Source organism: Caloenas nicobarica, chromosome 1 (genome assembly GCF_036013445.1).
Source record: "Caloenas nicobarica isolate bCalNic1 chromosome 1, bCalNic1.hap1, whole genome shotgun sequence".
NCBI classification, from domain to species: Eukaryota; Metazoa; Chordata; class Aves; order Columbiformes; family Columbidae; genus Caloenas; species Caloenas nicobarica.
This window is the reverse complement of record NC_088245.1, coordinates 147,207,014-147,228,315: the sequence shown is the minus strand read 5'-3', so window position 1 is coordinate 147,228,315 and position 21,302 is coordinate 147,207,014.

Below are 21,302 nucleotides of genomic sequence, written 5' to 3'. Positions count from 1 at the left end.
ATTATTATTATTATTAACACTGGGGTTGTATTTACCTCAAGTGATGCTCTGTGATATTTGGCACCAGTCACACTGAATGCCGCATCAGTAGGTCTATAAGCAGTTCAGCTGTGTTCATAGGCAACAACATCTGTGTTCCTCAGCTTTGCCCCGTGTTTTTTTCAGAAGGAAAGACTAACTATTCTGGGCTCAGCATCATGTGAGTAAAGCTGTGCTTCTCCTCATCCAAAGCCTATAGGGCTGCATGGTGCTATACGTGAAGCCCAGCTTCAGTCTTTGTTATCTTGGAGGTCTCTGCCCTGCTGCGCGATGTACACATGCCTGAAGCTTCCCAGAGGATGAGGGCCAGATGAACCCTTTTTTGTGGGCACGGGCACCTGACAGGCTTAAAAAGAGAGGGGTGGAAACAGACTTATCTGTGAGACTGTATTTTCTAAGCACAACAGAAAGTCAGTGGATTGCTCATTGTACAGCACTTCATACAGTGATGTATCTAAACCTGGAGTCTGTAATCTAAGATGTGTGATTACTGAGAAAGTCAGTCAGTTGAGGCAAGAGACATAGTTTTATTGCTTATGGGGAGTACAGACTAACGGAGCAGAAGTATCTTAGGTCTCCAGTATAAAGAAAATGCAAGCACCCCTGGAAGGTTAAGGTACAGCAAGTAATCCACAAAGAATGCTTCTTAGCAAACTAGAGACATATATAGTTTGCAAGCTGAATGCGGTACTAACGTACTAGCTGCCTATTCATCTAAACTACCAAAAATCACTTTCATTATGTCTGTCATTTAATATGCCTAAAGATTGCCATATCAGCCAGAAATTCCTCTGAGTTATTTGGAGACTGGATTTTGATTTCGTATGTTGAACCAAACGGTGCAAGTTTGTGCCAGGAGATTAATTTAGCTGGTTGTGTGCCACAAAAGCAGATTCTTAGTTGAGCCTTCACAGCTCTAAGCAAGGTGTGACATAGTGGTTTATGTGCACAGGTTAGGCAGAACTAATTTAGCAAATTAGAAACCCCAGAAACCCCACACAACCCAACTAGACACACAAGATGCCCTCATTTCCTGGCAGAAACACACTTAGACATGTCTCCAGCTTTGCTAGTGCACACGCGTAGAGACTGTGTTAGGACTAGCAGCCTTGTTAGCCCCGTACATGAGGGCCTGGAGAATTCCAAGATAACCCTGTGGCCAAACACTGTGCTGCTTGCATGCCACACATTACAGAGCTTTGGGACAATGGCACCCAGGGAAGTCAGGTCTTCCCCTTCCCAACTGCATGTTTCTTCCTGGTCCCATGGTCCCTCCATTCCCACATCCCTACTGGGGTCAAGCTCCAGGAAGGGTGGTGAAGGGCTTGTCACCCAGAAAAGCCTTTGGCCAGATAAACAGGGCATGTTCCTTGAGACTGAATCTATGGATGTGAACCCCATGCTGGAGAGAGGCTTGGATCTGGGCTTCCCATTTTATGCTGGTGTTTTGACCATGAGGGTGTTCACAAAAGTGTGCATGGCTGTGTCCTTTGGTTTTCTTTTCAAAGGTGTGCCCCTCCTGTCTGACTTGAATGCCCAAGAGGGCACATGGGTGGGACTCAGGCTGATTTCATGGTGGAGTCTAATCACAGCAAAAACCACAAGTTCTCTTTGACATTTTCCTTTGACAGACACAGGGTTTGGCTCCCAGCGTAGCCTCTGAGTGTTGAGAAGCTGGTTGTTGGGTGTCGGTTTCTCCCCATCCTCGGTAAGGGGAGCTTTGGCACACAACGCAGCGCTGTAAGATTGATCTGTTTTGGGAGCTGCGTGCCTAACTCTGCACCCAGCTGTGCAGCTCATCTCTGTACCCAGGTCTTTAAGAAGGAGATCTAGATCTTAATGTCATTACATTTATTAAGTTTAATGTTACCCCACCAGATTAACTGAAGCCAGCTGCTTCTCGCTAGTGAGGACCGGTAAACATTATTTCAGAGGAGACAGGAACATTTGTCCTACCTTTTAGTTTTTCAGAGAAAGCATGTTTGCCTGGAAAATATACCCAGTTTTGTTGTTAATGCCAAGGCGGTCTAAAAAGACAGAAGATAATTCTCATCTAATCTAATCTATTTAGACTATTTCTGGTGAGCCCATTACTGGTGTCTGAGTGACAAATGAAGGTCTGGATTGCACCTGCCAGGTATGTGCCTGGGGAAAAGGCATGTGCAGGGCATAAGGGTAAAGGCATGCGTGTCCTCATGCTCTCATGAAAGAACTATCCTCTATTCAGCATTTTCTGGCGAGACCTATAATAATTCCCAGTAGAGAGCAGGTCAGATTTCTAAAAGAATATCAGTAACTATGGGCTTGCCTATATGTGAGCGAGCAAAATACATGAGGATGTAAAATGAGTAGCCTGCTGTACAGTCTGCAGGGTGCTGGCATTGGTATGTGGAAAATTACACACATATGTGCAGTTATTTAACTGTACTCGCTTGTACAGATTTAAAATACAGCTAATGTAAAGCCCGCACCAAATTCTAGGCATTTTTTGTAAGAATGAGAAGTACCACTATATGGTAGAGCAGTCAAAATTAGCAGCTTCTATCCAAATTTTGAAGATAGCCTTTATCTGTAATTGGCAACTTCTGTCATGCTCTACAGCCTGGTGCAGGCATGAGCATGCTGCACAGATTTCAGCATTAGTAGTAGCAGATAATTTCCTTCCAGAAAGAAGATGGGGACAAATAAGCATCCTGTTCCATTCCTGTCAGCTAGAACATCTCTATCCGTTCCTGCTGCAGTTGCTCATTCTTCAGGGCCACTCGCACCGAACAACACTGAGCAAACAGTATGACATTTCACACCTAAGGCTTCCTCTGTTCCTCTGCAACCACCTCTGGGCTGTCACAGCAAAGTCTCTAGCTCGTCCAGCTTTATGCTCCCTCTATCAGTCTTCTACATAAGTTCCATCAACCACAAAGGGCTAAACCAAGTCTAGGGCTATGTTGTGGCTATCAAATGTGGCCACAGGGGAAAAGGAGGATGCAGTGTACAGGATTTCTTTTGTATGATGGAAAGTAGGAATGCGGTAGAATCATAAACTAGTTTGGGTTGGAAGGGACTTTCAAAGATCGTGTAGTCCAACCCCCTGTAAGGAGCAGGGACATCCTCAGCTAGATCAGGTTGCTCAGAGCCCCGTCCAGCCTGGCCTGGAATGTCTCCAGGGCTGGGGCATCGACCACCTCTCTGGGCAACCTGGGCCAGTGTTTCACCACTCTCACTGTAAAAAATTTCTTCCGCATATCTGGCCTGAATGTAGGAAGGAGGGTTACTTAAGGCCAGGCCACCACGTAACTGCCTCAGAGAGGCTGTCAGCCTCTGCTCTTTAAGGAAGATGCTGACAGCTCCTCAGAGCAAATGAGCTCAGCTCCTCTCCTGCTGCCCTGACTATGCATGGTTACAGAAAGTGGTTTATTCGGGGGAAGGAGAAAAAAAAAGGCTCCCCATACCCTTCATGAGGCTGGGAAGCACCACTTGTCTGACAAAGAGAGAAAACAGAAGAGTGAAGGGGCTTCAGATTTAACACCTCATCTCTGTTCTCCTCGGGCTCAAGACGGGGAGGAGAGGATGGCTGCCTGCAGGTTACTTGCCCCTCATGTCCCTCAGCTATTTGGCCCTGGCAAAAATGAGAGTTTCTTGGGGGTGACTGGAGCCCAGTGGAGAATCTCGCCCATTGCTGCTGTGCTGCAGTGCGCCCCTCGCCTCCCACCCCCAATACTCCGTATTTTCTCCTCAGTGAGAAGCAGGTAGTGAGCTGGGCAGCAGCAGAGCTTTTGTGCTGTCAGAGGGCTTCTCAGTGCAGCAATCTTTTTTTGCTGGTTGTGTCTAGTGTCTCCGAGTACAAAGCAAAATAGGGAATCTGGCTGTTAGCATGTATCCTCCCTAGACCCCAGCCTGCATTCATGAATGCTGGTTATCTCTGGAACCGGGTACAGTGCAACTTGTATGCGTTAGCAAAATCGGGTCCTTATGCTGTTCAGGAAAAATTGGCTCTGGACTGTATAGCTTAAAAAGCTATCTGTCTGAGCTGCTTAGAATACTGCACAGTTTTTGCCAGCTGAATAAAACCAATAGCATTTCTATGAACAGAAAGCTTTTGACGACAGTCTTTGAATTATGAGTGGCAAGAACCATTCTCTTCATTTTTAACTTCTAACCCATGATGTATAACGTAGCCCTCATTTGAGGATAAGAGGTTAGTATCTTATTGACTTGGCTTTAAATTGCATTTCATTGTATTAAAGAGTATCTGTCATTCTTTTTCTGTGGAGCGACATATACTGTAATGTATGAAATATTTGACTTTCACGTAGCTGTAAGGCTAGACTTTGGAAAACATTCAGCTACAAAGCTAAGATGGTATTTAGTGAAAACATCCCAGAAAATTATGATTTTACAATTACCTTATTGGTAGTTCGATTTTAATGTAGTTTTGCTGATAGCTACCTTTGTACTTAAGGATTGTAAATTAATTAGACATACTGCTTCATCTTCTCAGGAGGCAGGAGAAGAGCTGAGCTAATAGCTATGAGAGTGCTGTACCAATTTGAGACTGAGGCTAAAATGACATGATAGAGGGAGAGGTTAGTCCTCTCCCAAGGTTGTCACTCCTGGTCACATTTTAATGTGAATTTATTGGACTGAAAGAGGTTAAAGAGGTAATTCTGCACAAGAAGAGAGAAATTTCTAACATTAAATGGAACTCATCAATAGTCCTGGTGTCTATGGGGAGTTGTCAGATTCCATAATATTAACCATGTAATTAACAGGATATATAAAGTGATGTGCTTTCAAATAATTTATATTTCAGATGCCTTTCCATGTGCTAATAATACCTCTCTTTTTTTCCCTCCAGTCTCTTGGAATCACTGCATTCCTTTCCCCCCCACCCTCGTCTGTATAGAAACCCTTCACATCTATCAGAGAATTCTAACTAGTGCTTGTTCCCAAGGGTGACTTAATGGACAAAGTATGGATAAATCCACATGACAAATCCACTTTACAATATGGCACAGCTGGCATTCTCTGCTCAAGTTCAGCTCACAAATAAACTTGTACGGAAACTGCAGTGAAGCAGAGTGCAGGTCAGTTCATATTGCTTCATTGTGTCCTGGAAATGACCTCTCGTATGGATGGTGGTGATGCACCAACTTTTGCATCTCCCTTTCAGACGAGTAGAGGTGCGAGGGGTCATTTGCAGAGTACATTGCAAGAGAGTGTGTTCTTGTTGGCATTTTTGTTGTGCTTCAAAACCTCATTTTATCCGTCTTTAGTGAATAGGCTTTGAATACTTATAGGGTCTGGCAATTGTTAGAACAACTTCTTCTTCTTCTTCTTCTTCTTTTTCTTCTTCTTCTTCTTCTTCTTCTTTTTCTTCTTCTTCTTCTTCTTTTTCTTCTTCTTCTTCTTCTTCTTCTTCTTCTTCTTCTTCTTCTTCTTCTTCTTCTTCTTCTTCTTCTTATTATTATTATTATTATTATTATTATTATTTTAATATCACTCATCTAGGTAGGGGAAAAAAGCTTCCCTTAGCAGTGGAATTACCAGAACTAGACCATAGTTTTGTATCTTGTAACCCATCAGCCCCACTGCATGAAGTTTTTGCCAGTGATTGCATCTCACTTGTGCTCCCTTGACCTGGGGACAAAACACCAGCAGCTGGGGTGGTTTCAGAGCTGTGCCTGAACTGAAGGATGCTTGCATGCTGATGGACAGCTGGCTGCCATCGGCTGGCACGGATAAAAGACCAAGTTATTAGCACTGTGTAAACAGCTGCTGATTTTCAGGAGGACTTTTTTTTGAAACCTCTGTCAGATTTGGTTGAAATCGATTAGCAGGTTCAAAGTAACAGCCAGGGAAGAGGGAGCAGATGATGGGGAGACACCACCGTCTGATGCTTTGCTTCCTCAGGAAGCCCTGCTGACCATGCAGGACATATCAAACTGTGCAACAGACTTGGGCTAAAAAGAAATTAAAGAAAAGAAATATTTCTTGTTTCAAAACCATATTTGCTTGTTAGATGGGAAAAAAAGTGCAGGTTGAGTATCTGCTGTGGAGCCCAAAACACGTACGTACTTGCAGGAAATTTCCTGCTGGAGTAAATCAGATCTTTCAGGCAGGGCAGTGGGGGAGGCAGCTGCAGCCTGTGAAGGGCAGTCGCTGTGTCTGCACCGGACCCGCTGCAGCATCTCACGCCAGAAGAATCCTAACCTCTGGCATTTACAGCTGAAATGATATAAAACCACAAAAAGTTGAAGGGGAGAGGAGGGTGAAACCTGCATCTCAGTCCGAGACAGCTTTGCTTTCCCAGTGCATGTACAGCAGCATGACAAGGGTCAAGCCAAAATCTATACCCGCAAACCCCGTATGTCGGAATGTTACATACTGGATTTATCAACTGACTTTGCTGCTGGATAGTCTAATGATTACATCTAACTGTGACTGAAGAGGAACATGCCTGGTCTAGGTGCAGGACACTGGTCTAAATGTAGAGCCATGTAGGAACCTGTGTCTGCTTAGTGGCATCTGAAGGGTTTCAAGCTACTTTGCCCTGATATATGTAAGTAGCATATGGGAAAAAATGCTGTTTCCATGCTCACTTACCACAGTAGAAACATTTTTCTCTTATATCCTTAATACTTAAAACTGATGATCATAAGGTAATGGCATTTTAGACATATTCTAATAACTTAGGATATGTCTATCAAATGCTGTAAAAAATCAGTATTTTATACTAATGTTTACAGCTAATCAGATTTTGGAACCTTTTCTCCTCCTGTACCCCAGCCATACTATTTTGAAAATTCACTTATACAACCACTTACAGCAACTGAACAATAAAACATTTCCAGTCACCACACAAGTTCATTTTATAATAATTTAAAACTGCCTGTTACAACCAATAACTTTGGTGCTGGAAACCAGTGTAGCAGTTATAAAGTCCTGGCATATAACTTCTCTTGGAAGGCAGTGGTTTTATCACAGCCATGAACACGCAAGTGACCTGGGGCATAAAATTACTGCTCAAAAAAAAAAGATCTATCTCCAGAAAATGCTCAGATATCTACTTATAACAATTACAACAATGATGATTTCACATCTGTTAGGCAGACAGTTTTAATCTGTAAAAGGTTAAGTATTTGACAGTTACTTGTTCTTACATACAGATTAGCTGCTTGAAGGTTTAACCTTTAGATGTACTTAAATAACTACTCTTTAAAATTTATTGTCTAAAACTACCCAAATAAAAACGGTCTCATCACTTGTAACTAAAGAATACAGAAGGTCTGGGATACTTTTCCCTCCCTTCTAACCAAATTGCTCAGCTGGCTTTGCTTCTTCCTTTGTGCCTGAAAATATTTACAAGCACGCTGCTTTAATTTCATCGGGCACTGCTTCATGATTAGAGGATAAAAGGAGGATTCTGTGATGAAATGTGTGGAATCAGTTATTTTGACACATTAAAGGAGTCTGCTGAAGAACATGATTATTCCTGTACACTGAATTCTCTGAAGTGCCCTGAAAAGCTGGGAAGGTGGAGAGGGAAAGAGGGGATGAATCTTCACGTGGCCTTTGCGCTTCCCCGGGAGTAGAGGCAGGGGAATTATTTATGTAGTAGCAGAAAGATCTTCAGATTTCTCTAGGCTTTTATTAATATTTCCCAAGTATCATAAAACATGGCATGTTTTAAACCTCTCGCATGGAAATGAATCAAATTAAAAACTGTCATGTGGAAGTCGGATGGGTATTTTTTTTTTTTATTTTCAAGCTGGCATTTACACAGCTCTACTGTGTCAGTGGGAAGGGCTTTCTCATTCACAGAAACATGGCTGCCCAGCCCTCACATTTTCCTGGAATAGGTACATCAGGCTATCTCGGTCTTCCTTTCTTGATTCCCACATTCATGAACTTCTTGTTCTCCTGAAATGGCCAGAAATTGGATCCCTGAGAATCTGGCCTTGGTGGCATTACAGGGACAGTTTTAATGGAAAAAAACCCGACCTTCCTGAACAAGGTTTGCAACATATTTGGCACAAATATATGATTGTTTCTTGTAGCAGACACATACATGCTCTGTATCTGTGATTTTGGGGGAATGTGGAGAGATGAGACAAACCTTTTTTGGGGAGAGTGCGTTGCTTTTTTTCTACCTGCATGGCGTGCCATGCCGTGACTCCGAACACAGAGAGATCAAGTGACCTCAGTGCTGGGTGTGTGCAAAGGCTCATGCTCACCACAGAGGGGACAGTTACACTGTGTGTTGGGTAGGTTCTCCAGATAGGAAGCAGCGATGGTGTGGAAACAAGCCCTAGCACACACACTGGGTATTCCTGAGAGCCTCAGCACCAGCTGTGTTGCTCTACAGACCTCCTTTTCTACCCACTCCCTACACACGCTTGTAGACCTCATTTGTAGACCTCACACAGGCTGAGGGATGAAGGGATTGAGAGAAGCCCTGTGGAAAAGGACTTGGGGGTATTGGAGGATGAAATACTGGGTGTGAGCTCGCAATGTGCACTTGCAGCCCATAAGGTCAAACATATCTTGGGCTGCATCAAAAGGAGCGTGGCCAGCAGGTCGAGGGTGGTGATTCTGCCCCTCTGCTCTGCTCTGGTGAGACCCCACCTGGAGTCCTGTGTCCAGCTCTGGAGCCCTCAGTGCAGGAAAGACATGGACCTGTTGGAGAGGGGCCAGAGGAAGCCACAAAATGATCAGAGGGCTGGAACAGCTCTGCTGTGAGGACAGGCTGAGAGAGCTGGGGCTGTTCAGCCTGGACAAGAGGAGGCTCTGGGGAGACCTTATTGTGGCCTTTCAGTGCTTAAAAGGGGCCTATAAGAAAGATGGGGACAGATGTTTTAGCAGGGCCTGTTGTGATAGGACAAGGAGTAATGGTTTTAAACTAAAAGAGGGGAGATTCAGGCTGGACATGAGGAAGACACTTTTTACAATGGAGGTGGTGAAACACTGGCCCCGGTTGCCCAGAGAGGTGGTCGATGCCCCATCCCTGGAGACATTCCAGGCCAGGCTGGACGGGGCTCTGAGCAACCTGGTCTAGTTGCAGATGTCCCTGCTCATTGCAGGGGGGTTGGACTAGATGTCCTTTGAAGGTCCCTTCCAACTTACTCTATGATTCACAGAATCACAGAATGTTAGGTATTGGAAGGGACCTCGAAAGATCGTCTAGACCAATCCCCCTGCTGGAGCAGGAACACCTAGATGAGGTTACACAGGAAGGCGTCCAGGCAGATTTTGAATGTCTCCAGAGAAGGAAACTCCACAACCTCCCTGGGCAGCCTGTTCCAGAGTTCTGTCATCCTCGCTGTGAAGACGTTTCTTCTCATATTTAAGTGGAATCTCCTGTGTTCCAGTTTGTACCCATTGCCCCTTGTCCTATTATTGGTTGTCACCGAGAAGAGCCTGGCTCCATCCTCGTGACACTCACCCTTTACCTATTTATAAACATTAATGAGGTCACTCCTCAGTCTCCTCTTCTCCAAGCTAAAGAGACCCAGCTCCCTCAGCCTTTCCTTGTAAGGGAGATGCTTCACTCCCTTAATCATCTTCGTGGCTCTATGATTTAGGTCATCCATGCTTGTGGTGACTGGCCCTTGCCTGTGCAAAACCATCCATAAGGAACCACACTGGAGGAACTGGAGGCAGCTTTTTTTTATTATTCTTGCAGTGGCATTAACCATTGTGTTTTTATGCCCCACTTACCTTGCGTCATTGTAAATGGGACTGCAGTAGGCCTGCCAGCCCCATAATACTGTAGACCATTTCAAACCCATTAAAGTCTAATGGATATCTAGTGAGTGCAAGTGTGCTATGTGCCAATTAGAATATTTAAACTGAGCAATAAAAAGGAGTTAATAAAATGATGTTAGAACTTTAAAATATGATTGAAGGTAATGCACTGTTTTTTTCTTCAGGTGTTTGAACAACAAGATTGTTTTTAAACCAAAATTGATCTGTCATTTTTTAAAGGTGAAGGAACATACAGAAATATGTCTTCTTTCGCTATTTTCTCAATATATTTTACTGTATGTTTAGCAACCTAGAGAGTCTTTTCCCCCTCATATTATAATGAACTCTTTCAAAACTGATAGCTAGTGGAGTCATGTGCTTAACTATAAGTTTCATTCCATATATAGAGCAAGAACTTCACTGAAGGTACAGAATGCCAATGACATGAATATTTAATAGTTGCACTTTTAAAGTTTTTTCATCCTTTTTTCTGGGATTGCTGGTCCCATCTCTCTGGCCTCTAAACCTGTATATGGGTATCTAAACTTAAAAATAATAAAAAAAAAACAAATGCAGTTTCAGAATTCTAAGATGAAACTGGGGAATGCTTACCTTATTCGTTAGCTGAAAAGTAAATAGAATAATTTATTTTGTGTTCTTTATGGTTTCTGGTGGTGTGCAGTATATTACATTTCAGCTCATGCAGTGGAGCAGTGGAGCGCCACAGGCTAGACACACACTGGTGTAAAATGGTAGAGCTCCATTGACTTCAATGGAATCAGACCAGTTGGTTGATGGTAGCTGTGGCTGCAGCCTGCATCTTCATCAGGAATCACAAAATTCGTACATTAGCTATAGCTGTTATGTGTGGAAGTTGTTATTTAATTAAAATAAATATTTATGTTTTAAGCAAAGCAGTTTATGTTCTAATAAGATAACAGACACATTTTAACGCATCCTTTTCTTTGCTGGATTTTCTTCCCTACAGATAATGATCTTTCAATCTCTGTTCCATAAATATGCATGTCATGTTCAGGTTTCTGTTTAATGCATGCATGAGTAAGTAGCGCTGAATCTGATTAACTTCATTAATGATAAATAATGAAGAATACTATTTTAACTATTTTAGGACAAACGCTTACTCACCTGGCTAACGTTACTTGCTTGAATAACCTTCATCCTAATGGGATTGCACACAGGGGTAAAGTTACTCAGATATGTATGTGTAGGTTCAGTCTTTTATTATGTAGCAACCTTTAGAGCTTTTACTATCTGGCAAGCAATCATTTATATCCTTTTTAAAAAATATTTATGGCTTCTTTGACTAATTGCTTCTTACATGACTTAGAGCCTTTTGCATTGGTACCATTTGTTAAAACACATCCAGCAGCAGGCAGAGCAGAATCATTTTTCAACTTTTTAGTGTCATTTTTATAGACAAATAACACTTGTAAATGATGGATAATAGCCAGCAGAATGCTGTGTTGTATAAAATGAGGATGAGTTATTATTGCTGGGAGATAGAAGGTTAACTTGTCTCTGAACTAATTGAGGAGCCTCATGGTAAATGCAAAGTGGTGCATGCACATTATAAACAAGACTTGAACTAGCTAAAAAGGGGGATTTAGGTTAATTCACTATTTAATTTATTTTTTTGCATGCTACCTGGTGTTTTCTTAAAAAATGAACCCCCGAAGACCTAACAAATCCTAATGAGTCTGTAGGAAGTCCAGAAGGAGAGAAAGAGCAGGTGTGTTTAATAAGATGAGATGTTAACCTGTCACAGTCTTGGGGTTGGATCTTGTGTTCCTTCGAGTCCAGTGCAGGCTTGGTCACTTCCATTTGCAGTTTTGACCATAACATTTGTTTCTCGTCTTGTAAAATACTGCTTACTTGGCCAGTATTTGAAAAAGTAATTACATTTTTTTGTGTTCTGCAGTTCATAGTTTACACTTATACGGCATTTTATGGCAGAAATCAAAATAACTGCCTTTCCTTTACCCAAGTAATATATGCAGTTGCATATTACAAACATGTGCAACTGAATAACTTTTTTACAGGAGAGTGCTTGACAGATGCCAGTTAATGTCAAGGGATACAAATGCTCAGTGCCAAGCGATGGCAGGATATACAAATCAATCTGGTTACAAATTTTTTTTCTGCATAAACAGTGCAAGACTGTGACCTAAGAGGACCCTGTGCAAGTGTTAAACTTGGTGCACAGGAGGAGTCCCAGTAACTTAAAGTGAATTACTCAAGTATTTTAAATATGTGTGCTTACATGTTCATGAAATGGGGGCTATGAAGTAAAATCTGGGTTTGGGCTTGTAGGTTCAGTAGAGACCTCTGTAGATGTTCTTTCACTCACCATAAAAATCCGAATATTATGGTCACTTACTTTTTTATTAGAGGGGCTGGATCCAGTTTGTCAGTGCTACCTTACGCTTTGCGGGACATTGCTGTAGAGTGGAGGTAGTCCACTGATTAGAGACTTTTCAGCTCCTTGTTTTTTGCAGCTTGCTACTTGCAGGCTGTTTACCTAGCTCATTGCATTGACTTCTTCAGGTATGAGAATGGAGGAAGCTGTAGACTATCTAAACTGTTCCAATGGCCTACAGCTGGCTTGTGTCTCAAGGGTGTTCAGCATCTCCTCCCTGACAGGATCAAACATGCCTCCAGCACAGCCAAAACAAAGGCATCACTCTGGCGCGACAGCCATGTGCCAGCTCCTATCATGGGCTGAGCTTTCTTGCACCTGGGGGACACGTGGGGCCCACGATGTGACAGGTGGAACCCATGGTGTGATGGGGATGGGCCATGTGCTTGGTGTCCTTGGTGGAAGAGGAGCTGTGTGGAGTACTCCTGTGCCCACCCTGGCTGCAGGGCCAGGCACCGCTTCTGTAAACTCAGTCATCACAAGTCCTTCCTTGGGGACTCTGTGTGCTCTCTGAAGCCCGGCTCAAACAGGGAGTTTGGGATGACCTCAGGTCTTTAATTCATGTTCCTGGAGGGATTTCTGGTACTTTGGTAGGGCTAGCTTGCCCTTGTGGGGCATTGTAAATACCTAACATTGTATTTACACATCCTGTCTTTAACTTTTGCAATGGTTTCAATTTAACTTTTAAATAAATATTTAGGGTGGGGATAGAAATTAAACAGTTGAGCTCTTTCCAGCATCCATTTTTTTGTCCTTTTTCAAAGGCACTCATGAGACTCAGATGTAAAACTCTGGATAATTTCCTTTCAGTTATGGCATCTGGCTTCTTGGCAGCCTTTTTGAGAAGTTGGCAGGCTTGGTGTTGCCTTTAGATCCAAAACTAGCTCTTTGGTAATTTTTTTAAGATGCTTTCTCCTTCTGCTTGTCATTTTTGCTTGCTTTACCTTTGATTTGGAGGAATTCATGTGTTATTAATCATTTGAATCTATGGTGCTTGCCCAGGTTTCCATGCTAGCCAGAATCCTAAGGTAAAAAGTGGTTTGTTAATAATTTTAAGATGGGCAAATACATCTATTTTAAAGTGGCCTCCAACTGTGTGCAAGAAATCTGTATTTTTTTTTTTTTCCTGAGTGAATCAGGAGTAAAGGTAATCTTAACTCCACTGGACTACGGTAGTCTGAGTGGTTTGTTTCAGTAGCTTTTTTGTCATTACAGTAACACTCGTGTCTGTGTTTTTGAAATACTTTCTCTATGGAAGATAATGTAATAGTTTTAGTAAAAAAGTCATTTGTGTAGGGAATATTTGAGTACAACCAGATATCTCCCCCCTCCTTTTTTTCTTTGCCATTTCTTTTGACTTTCAGGACCCTTGTGGACCCTGCGTACTTCCCAGTTTTCTGCATTTTTCCCCGTCGTGCATAACACACAGCTGCATATGTGTGAGTTTATGTCCATCTGTGTGTGTGTGTATGGAGCAAAGTTGCCCCAAGGCAGCTCGCGAGCCCGTAGAGGGGAGCACGTTTGTGCACACACACACGCATTGTGGGCTGCTACTCAGAGCATCAAGTTGCTGTAGTCCTCATGCATTGCAAATATCTGAGAAATCAGTGTCTTTGTTTCAGTTTGTGCTACTGTGCTGCTCCTTGATGTGCACCCTCTGCCAAAACGGGTCTGTGGGAGGCGAATCCAGCAGCGCACTGTTTCACCTCAGTCTTGGAGAGAGATGGGCTTTAAGTCTGTGATATTTCCCTTCCCACCCAGGGAGAAATATTCCCATGCTGAGGTCGGTGCTAATCGAAGCCTTTAGCACAGCAGCAGCAGGAGGGAGACCAGGCAGGCTCCCCGGGCAGCAGCCGTGCCTTTCAGATAGTGTCAGATCACAGGCATGGCTTGATGGAGTCGTCGCTTATCCATCAACCCCGAATTGAGGATAAGTGCGTCTCCCCTTTGAGCTCTGTGTCTGGGTTAAAATCTTATTTACTGTCTACTAGGAGTAATAAAGAACATATGATGATGTCATGTATTATCTGGCTGTTTGTGGTGGTGGGTTTGCACTGGATGCAATACCTTTGGATCATCCCCCTCTTCTTTTGGAAAAGGTGGTCACATCTCAATAATATTTTTTTAGGGGCAGGAGGAGAAGGAGAAGAGTGTAAATGCAGTGCTGCATACCCAGCTGGTTCCCAGCTGTACCAGCAAGGCACAGTGCGTGGCTGGCTGGGCAGAGCTGGGGCTGATGTGCTGCTTCCCACTAAGTGAGCCTGAGTAAAATTACCTGGCGGGTGTTGGCTAAAAGTAATAAAAATGCTCTGATCTGGGCCAGCATTGCAAACATTGAGGAAATTCTGAAAATACCAGGCTTTTCTGTTTTGTGTATGTGTGTGTGTGTCTGTTTGTCAAAATATGTTGTGGTGGAGCAAAAGGAATTAGAACAGCATGAATGTTTGGTTATAAAAGCAAGATCGTTGGTCTCAGTCAATTGTTGCACGTGAGAAAACCCCTTTTGGGGGATCCATATTGAACAAGCCTAGAAAGAGCCAGCCCATGGTTACAAGAAGGTCTATGTCAGAGGGAAAATATTAGACTGAATCAATATATTTCTCTGATAAGCTAAGATTCTTCTGAAGTCTGCTTAATTTAACACCTAGAGGCCTCTTTTTAAAAGGCACGTACCTGCTTTGAATTTGTGTATCCTAGCACTTAAGAACTCAGATTCTTGATAACTGTATGTACCATACAAATACATGTGGTTCTGACTTTGGCAAAGTAATGCAACCAGCATTATTTCGGTTTTAATTGATGGTGCCTGTTCCCTGCTGTTTTGCAAAGAGAGTAACCTAATTACAGAGGCAGTAACAACATACTGTGGTCAACTTTTCCTGACAATGTCCCAGCAAAGATAACCAAGTCCATCTCATCCATTTCTTCTTTGGAAAAAAACCCAACCAACCAACCAAAAACCAAACAGGATTTGCAGTAATACAAATTTTCTGAAAGCAAAGTTACTCAAAACCAAGACACTTGAAGAAAGGCCAGAAGTTGCTTGTGTATGGGCTTGATTGTGTTACAAAACACTGATTTCTCCATTTTAATTATTGACTTCATAATAAAGGCACTGTTCAGAAATTTTGACTAATTATATTCATTTTCAATTCCCGTTTCTTTTAATTAGTTATGACTCAGACTTGATTTGTTATCTTACACTTCATTATTAAAGATAGTTAGCTATTAGAAATTGCCTGTGCACTTCGTATAACCTCTCTTTCCCTGCGCCCCACATGTAAATAAAAGAGAAGGTGCTATTAGTAAGAGGTCAGAGATGGTGTCCATTAAGTCATCCTTTGTTATCAGTGGCCACACGGTGTGAATAAAGGCAACACCAGGGGAGGCACTAAATGCGTGAAGTCAGTCTCCATACCTTAAAGCGTGTTAAACCCCTACGTGAACGTGCTTGGCCCATCCTCAAAGTGATCTTACATCAGTGCAGTTGATCCCTTTTCATCTTGAAGGAAGGAAAAGCTGCCATAATATATATTCTGGGACTGGGAACTGACTTCATTCCCTCAGTTGATTTGCCTTGATTTTCCTGAGAACCTCTGTGAAGACAAATCTTCAATTGCAGCAGTATTTCTCTCCTCTTAACCTACAAAATAATTGCCTCAGCTCAGATATGTCTCTGTTAGCTTTTTTAAAATGCTGACTTTTTAATAGCAGCTTTTTCTGAATTACATCAGGCTTTTTATTTGTACACTGTTTTCTTTTCTGCCTTGCAGTGGATTGGAAGAAGGTACGTCTGTGATCTTTGGCCACACAAGATACTGGCTTAGTTCTTTTTAGAAGTTTAGATTTTCATCATTCTTGTTACATTCTATATGTTAAACAGAAATTTAACTTGGAATGAATTCCCTTCTTGGTGGAAGGTGTGAAACGTGGCCCCGGCAGTCCAAAGTGTGATGATCTAAGTTAATGTATTTCATCATTATATGTAGCACCACTGATAAGCAGAGTTGTTGTGCATCATTCCACAGGTAGCAGTTGCCCGTGTTTGGGAAGCCTTAGCCCTGTTGTAGCCACTCTGACAGCATCAGCTTCACTCTTTGAATGCCGTGCAGCTGCTGAGCCTGTGCAGTGACAGTGAGATGGTGTAAATGCATGAACCTCGATGGCTGAATGAGGCAGAGCGCCTTTTGATGTAGAGCTCATTGAGGTTCCCCCCTGGCTTGTGCAAATTTATCTTCGGTTTTACTTTTCAGAGTACTGAATTTTGTTATAAGTCCTGAAATAATGTTATTCGAAAGCAACAGTATGCCTTATTACCTGCCAATATCATTTACATAGATTAGTGTTACCTGCCAATATCATTTACATAGATTAGGAGCGGCAACTATCAATTAGAAACACAACTCTTTTGTGTTGTTTGGTTTTTTGTATTTTTTTTAATCTTCATTTTAGGTTTAAAACATAATACGAGGCATGAGCTTCAGGGAAGTAATTTGTAAAGACTTTTTATGGCTCTCCCTCTTCTTTTTAATCTGTGAGGATGGATAGATAATACAACTTTCATTGGAAAAGCTACTCAAAGAGTCATATTTGTAAAGGATAAAGACATTAACTTTTTGTTCCCAAGAAGTTTAAATTGCACTTGGTTTGCAAATTTACAAAGCACTGTGCAATACATAAAACCAGCTCTAGCTATCAGTGGATGAGTATCTGTAGTTTCGCATTGTGCAGATAACTGAATTAGCTGAATGCTTATCTTGTATTGATTCTGAGTTTATGAAAGCTAAAGACAGTTCTCCATGTCACTGGTTTAAAATCTTTGATTAAAACAGTTGGGCTCCTTGTTTAAATAAAATGCCATTCTGGTAATTTGCAATTACTGAATAAGCATTAGCAAAAATGGGAGAAAGCAGTGAGGTCACATAGAAAGTGATACCCAGTCACCATATGTATTTATTAGTGTCACCTATGAAATTTATGAGGCAAAGTAGTGCTGAAAGAATTTGCTGTCTTTGTAAGCAATGCTCATTTGAGGAATTGCCTAAGATAAATGGCTTTGGCTAATTGAATCATACACTTTCATAGTGTGCTACATATAAAACTAGACTAGGAAATAAATATAATTAAAGTAAACATGCCCTTCTAATTAGTAATTGTTTCTGCTGGTTTAAGCAAATTTCAGTGGCACAAAGTAGCTGTTCCAGTGTAAACCTAATAATGGAGGCTGTAATAACAGGTGTAAATTAACACAATGGAAAACATTTACAGTGTAACATTCTAAATTAAAAATGACATTAACAAGTCTGATTTTTAAAAAGCTGTATAATTAACATTTATTCAACCCCTGACAAATTAGTGCAATACAAATACTAGATGATTTTATTTGTAGCTTATAACATTTTTCATGTTTTATTTTTGTTAAACAGTAAATGGAGCAAGTGTGGTTCATTTTTCCAAGAACATGTCATATAAAGGCACCAGCAAAGGAAAGGCAACAAAAAAGAGAAAGCAAAGATATTTACCCAAAGGCGTTCTTTTTGTAAGTGATGTGCAGGAATTGTTTGAATACTTAACAATATCACCCCAGTCAGTGTTCTTGGTTATGTATGCTCAGAAATAAAACATTGTGGATGGTTGAAGTTTGGAGGAATGCAAGTACAAACAGAAGAATATCTATTGTGCAATAAAATACTTTGATTCCCCCAAGTGCATCCTCAAAAAAGCATAATGTACTGCTAAGTGCTTAGCATTGATGTTTGTCTCTACAAATAAATATTGCCAACAGTATTTTCGTTTTATGATGGCACCTAATAGGATGCCATGAACAGGTAAGCAAAATACTGAAACCAGTACCAAAAAAAAAAAAGTTTTACCTTAATTTGTGACAAAAGGTGCCATAATTTTCATGTTATAAACAGTGTCTCATCAGATCCCAAAATGGAGTATAGTATATCCGCACCATACAGACAACTCATTTTACTTTATTAATTTTTTTCTAAACCTGTAAAAGCAAAAATAATTTTCTGGCAAGGGGCAGGAGGAGTTGTAAATTTTTTTCAGCTTGCTTATCAAAAGGAAATTGGTATCGTTCAATTTTTTGTGCAGTGTCTTCTGATGTATCATAAATTGCGACACATGGTAGGAGAACTGAAATATCGTGACTTCCTAATCCGAAAGTGAATTTGTTAGACTGTATTCACCTCGTAGTTGCAAATCCTGAGAGAAAGTGAAAAAGTAGTCCTTTTAGCGTACAGTGTGCAGTGATCTTAAGCTCCAGGACTCAGCTTTTGAGGTGGTTAGCTTCTTGCCAGTCATGGTTTTCAACCATATATCTTGGGTGTCCTCAAAGTCCATGCTGATGTGAATCTTCTTGAGTTGGTTCTGAGTGTCTGGTCCTTAGTGTTTGGCTTTATATATATATATATTTATATATATATACACACAGTTGGGCTTGATTAAGATCTCCCATTCTTACGCAGAATAAATAGCACTCTTTACATGAGGAGAGTTATGCCATTTGCATCACCTGAAGATGGTAGGAATTTGAGTTTGGTGACAGAGGGAGCAGTTGTGATGTTTGATCACAAAATCATCTTGCTCTCCCCTTGCCTTTTCTGTTGTTGTGAAGGAGGGTTCAAATCTTTTGTGCACCACAGAGTTTGAAGGATCAAAAGTAAATTTCTGATAGCAAATATAAGCTGCCATGAATAGCAGCCCTTCTGGAATTTTTGGTGTCAAAGATTGCTTAGAGTTCTTGATGACCAATGCAAGACATTTTAGAATTTTTTTTTTTTTTTTTTAATGTCTCCCTTTGCATGCCCTGCATGTCTCTGTAGGACCAAAACATGGTACTTTTGGAGATGATGGAAAACGTATTCCTCCTCTCACATCTTACGGATCAGTTTCTGAATTCAGTGACTGAAGAAAGGAAAATTTCTCTGTCCTTTAGCCCATGTATTAGAAAAAAACCCAACAACAACAACAAACTATTCCAAAAGCTGGGCTGTATAGAATCCTTATTCCATCCATTGGCTCTAAGGTGGGACAAGCGCACCTAGGCCAGCCTGACAGATAAGAGTCAAACCTTTACGGCTCATTTGAGTCCCTCAAGATTGTGGAGCAGCTGCATAGGGACTTCCATAGGTCCCCGGCCCAGAAATAATCTGTGTTTGGTACATGTTCCTCACAGAAAAGTGTCTTCATAGTTGGGGAGAACTAGCCTTACTTGGGTAAGTGCTAACAGGCAGGTACTTATGGAGGAAAGATGTCCCATACAATACTGCAAGGCAGCGTTGCTCGCCTGGACGGAGCGGGAGGCGGGAGCTGTGTTGTTCAATGCAGGAAGATTTCTTATTTTTGTTTATTTTGTATATTGAACCTGTCTGAGAAGGAACAACTTAATAACTGTCTGCTGGTGGTGACAGGGTTGAGATGAGGACTGACCAACCTGTTCTGAAATAAAGAAGCCTTGAAGGAGGCTGTAGAGTAGACAGCCAGCCTCTTCCAGCCCTTCCTTTTAAAGTTAGATAGCATTTCTAAAATCATATCTTAATCTCCTGTGCTGCAAATTAAGTTGTGTGACCTAGTAGACAGAGAACTCAATTCATCATTGTCTGCTCTGCAACAAGTTTTTATAGGTGGGAAGATCATTATCATGTGTCTCCCAGTCTTCTCTTTTCTAAACCAGACAAACCTTTTTTTTTCTTTTCTTTTCTTTTCTTTTCTTTTCTTTTCTTTTCTTTTCTTTTCTTTTCTTTTCTTTTCTTTTCTTTTCTTTTCTTTTCTTTTCTTTTCTTTTCTTTTCTTTTCTTTTCTTTTCTTTCCTTTCCTTTCCTTTCCTTTCCTTTCCTTTCCTTTCCTTTTCTTTTCTTTTCTTTTCTTTTCTTTTCTTTTCTTTTCTTTTCTTTCTGCCTTGTATCTTCTCCCTAAGACCGATGTAGCTTTACATGCCTGTGGTATTTTAGCTGGAAGTTCTGTGTGGCTTTGAAGCCACATACCAGAGAATTTGCTCCTCCTTGCAAGCTTTCCTGACAATGGACATCAAATAGGTTGCGCAATCCGATGGTTCCCACTTTGGAAGTGGGAGACTACTAACTCTATGAAGTGCTTTTCTCTTTGGTTTCAGAGAATCAGCTAACATTTTACAGTTATACATTTTCACAAGCATTCAAGCAAGTAGCTTCATTAAGGGAGGTGAAGTTCTGGGATATCTGTTTCATTTCATTTGGCCCTGGGGAGATACACAGAGCAGTATGGTTTTTCTGTTTTGTGTATTATAATGAGATATGTCATAAGATGGTAAACCTAGGCTTTTAAATGGTTAGAGGACAGATTAATTTGAAATTAATAAGTTTAAATAATATTATCTTCAGCTTGATACTTATGTCTACCCAACGGGTCAATTCCTTTTAATTTAGTGCATTATCATTTTCATGTTTTCTTTCTTGAGATTCTAATAAAGTTTTCTTTTTCTTTCTCATGTTATGTCATTAGTATCAAATTAGGTACGCTAGGTATTCCCATGTCAGGAACAGCAAAATGTTCTTTCAGATTTTGTAAAAACTCAGAGATCTTTGCCCTTTGTCATTGAGTTACTAAGATATTATTTTGGTTCTCAGCAAAATTGAACGTGGGTATTACAATCATTTCACAGTTTCGCAAGAAACAACCCCAGATTTAAAACTGAACAAAGTCACTGAGCTTAATTTCTTTTACTTGTAGTAAGGAACCCAAATAGAATATCTTTACCTAAGACTTTTGCTTTTCTTTACCTACAAGGAAATAATTCTCTGCTGTTTCCTCTGTTACTGAGAAGCTATTTCAGCGTTGCTACTTAGGAAGATTTTAAGGCAGGCTAAATGTAGTAGCAGTTTTCTGCTTAACATGGTGTGCTAGCAACAAAATATTCTCTTGTTAATAACAGCTTCTGTTTACTTTTTTGCGCTGGGATATTACAGTTACCAAGTGTGAATTATACTGTGCTTTGTTTGGATTCAAATAAAAATCAAGTTCAGCCACAGTGGTCTAGTTCCGTGCTCTCTCCCACCCTCATCCATGTCATTTTTTCCCCACAGTGGGACCA